The sequence below is a fragment of the Poromitra crassiceps genome (assembly GCF_964638095.1).
Source record: "Poromitra crassiceps genome assembly, chromosome: 21".
In the NCBI taxonomy this organism is placed as follows: domain Eukaryota; kingdom Metazoa; phylum Chordata; class Actinopteri; order Beryciformes; family Melamphaidae; genus Poromitra; species Poromitra crassiceps.
The window spans coordinates 541,679-544,920 of NC_139638.1; positions in this window are offsets into that span (position 1 = coordinate 541,679).

A 3,242-nucleotide genomic window follows, 5' to 3' on the forward strand; every position below is an offset into this window, starting at 1 on the left:
ACTCGGCCATCAACTCCCTCCCCCGACTACCAGGAGAAAATCACAAACTTCGGCGAATTCACACAAAGGAAGATCAAGGAATATTCCATCGAACCGGAGCAGATCATAAATATGGATGAAGTGCCTTTGACGTTCGACCTGCCACTCACTCGGACTGTTAACAAGAAGCGCCCTGGAGGATTCTTTCACCAAAAAAAAGCTTTGCTCGTTCTCGACAGCATGAGAACGAGCAGTAGAAGCAACACTCTCACTTACCATGGGGAAGGTACGCAGAAATTCACACGACGCAGCTTTCAAGTTGAAAGCAGTCAATCTCGCATTAAAAGAGGGAAACAGAGCAGCCGCGCGTAACCTGGGCATCGATGAGTCAATGGTGAGGCGTTGGACGGTGCAGCAGGAGGAACTGTCTCAGCACGGAATATTATAGGAGTGTGAAAACATCCACAATCACCAACGGGTTCCAAAACGCTGGACTGCTGCGGGATGAAGAGGATGACGCCGCCACAGCTGGCGCTGAGGGCCGTCAGAGGCTTCAGAGGCTGTTCGATGCCGACAGTGATGAAGAGGAGTTCGTGGGTTTTGAGTGACAATGAAGGAGAGAGGAGAGTGGTTGACGAAGCCACCCTGAACCTGTTCGTTTCCGACACTGAAGATGAGGACTTTGGTGGTTTCAGTACGCAGGAAGAAGAGGAAGACGAGGATTAGTGACTTGACTTCTCTGGTTACAGGTTTGCTGCACATATAGCCTATTGTTGTGTGATTTTGTCTGGGGATTAGTGACCTGACTTTTGTTTTGTTTTGTTGAAATGTTAATAAATGGGAGCTTCCCCAAACAGCCATCGCTTTCCCGACATTCTTCTCTGTGCACGAACCCTTTCATATGGTAATTAAACATCAAAACACCCGCGGCTTATAGACCGGTGCGGCTTATAGAAGAAAAAAATAGTCAATTTTGGTCCCGCGGCTTATAGACCGGTGCGTCTTATAGTCCGGAATTTACGGTAATAGACTTTTCGTCTTTTCTTTCTTTCTATTCCCGGCTTTCGGCACCAGCTTTTGCAGACATCATTTTGTTTGAAAGAAGGCAGACTGAGAGTGGTGTTCTCTTTCGTTCATTTATTTTACACACTGACAAGAAATCATTTGAGTAGCATAGTAAATAGAAAACCCCACCCCCCGTTAATGAGTCCATTGAGAAAACATGTGTAGGTGTGACTTGACGTCACTGCTACAGGTGCGCTGGGTGCGCTCTTGGCGCTCGTGCCTGGGCGCGTGCATATAGATGTACTCCTGTGGTCGTGAACGCGCCTGTCCAGGCGCGCCTCTCCAAGTGCGCTCGTTTACGCACGGATAGTTGCAACACTTCATGGCACTGGAAAACAGGTGAATCTCCTCCACCAGGGGCCGGCGTCCGGCCGCCACCCACGCGAGCACCGGACCGATCTCCGCATCCTCCGCCTGCCTGCGTTTCCACTCCCTCCTCTCGACAGCCATGATGTCCATGTCCTCGTCTGTCAGGTCCACATCTGAACAGTCCCCCTCATCTTCCTCCACCTCTTGCACTCGTTCGTCCTCCCGTCCCCATCCCCCAGGGGACGGCGTGTTCAGGACAGCAGGGGGAACACAACCGGCATCAATCTCCACCTCGGCCTTCTGCACAGCAACCGTGGGGGGGGTGGAGCAGCTAGGCTGGGCCGGCTCCTCCGGCATTAACCCCTCTCGCTCACCTGGAGACACGAGCGTCGCTCTCCTGACTGTAACAGCATTGCAGATGATGTCTCTCTCTTCCTTCCGGCTGCTCACATTCTCCCCAGCCTGTGTCCCTCCTCCGTCCTCTACAGTCTCAGTGCAGTCTCTGGCCAAATGACCCGGCCTACCGCACAGCAGAGTCTCACCTGCCAGCCGCCTGCACGTCTCTCCTCTCGCGCTGTCCTCTGGTCCCCGACAGCATCTCGACACTCTCTGGCCAGATTCCCAAACGCTCCACACGTCCAGCAGACATCCGGGCGCCCCCAGTACCGTTGCTCCGCGTACCTGGTCTGCCCCCCGGGACCGCTGTGACACCACCTCGCCAGGTGACCATGTTCCCCACAAGTCCAACACTTTCTTTGCGGCTCCTCCGTCCGCCGTTCTTCATGCTGCGTTACCTCCGTCCTCAACAAGTCCACACGCTGCGTGACCTCCCGCAGCATCCGCATCAGCTCCTCTGCCCAGGCAGGCGTAGCTTCCAATAGCCGTCTGACTTCTTTCAACAAACGGGCTTCCATGCCCGCAAGCACCGAGCTGAACCCCGGAGTCAGCTCCTCTTTCCCCCCGTTCACCGACGGGCATCCCCCGTCGCGCACCATCGCGCGTGCTGCTTGTAGCAGCTAGCACACAGACAGCTAACCGCTACTGCTAGGACGCTCAAGCCTCCAAGCCGTCAATTCCAACCCTTCTCCGTTCCTTCTTGCTCTTTCCCCCCTTGGCCGACGCGGAGGCGATACTTAACGCTTTACTTCTGACACCAATGTAACGAATCAGGTATTCGTCCAGGAACCAGGAGACTTATAGTTGGTACATGACACGCCCGCAGAAACATAGTTGAATGCTGCTTGTCCCACATAGCCTAATTCTGTTTGTTCCCCTGGCTGCGTGGAGAGACCTGTGCGGCCGCTCAGAGGACAGAGGCTGCTCCGTTGCTGTCCAGGGTGCTGAAAGGTTTCCCGCGAGTGAACGCAACGTTCGCGCCACAGTAACAGGAGGCAGCGCCACAGCCAATGGCAAAAGGGGCCGTAATTGCCTGTCAATCAACAGTAATGCCATGCACCTGGTTGACGGTCTATATAACCACTTGTCATTTCAGAAAACGGTGCTGATCTTAAAACACCTTCCTGAGAGCGAACTGTGCTGTGCCTCCTGAACCCGCTGTCTCCTCGATGCCTCGTCTCTGTGAAAGCTCGTCGTCAGAGAAACCCCGAGCCTGCTCTATATCCTATGGAAGGACGTTCACCTGCTTTACCGGAGGATGCCTGGACCACCCCTCTTACTTTGGATTATGAAAGACTTTTAGTTATTGTCGGCCGTCCGACTCGTTTGTGGCCAGGCTCCCCGTCTTTGACCTCTCGGTTGTGCTGTGCCTTGGCAAACCATTTTGAATATCAGTAAAAGACTTGAAACCTTATTTGTGTCTGTCATCTCTGCATTTGGGTCCAAAACGTCAGCCTTACAGTAAGATCAGCCTAAATCATGGAGTCAGCAGA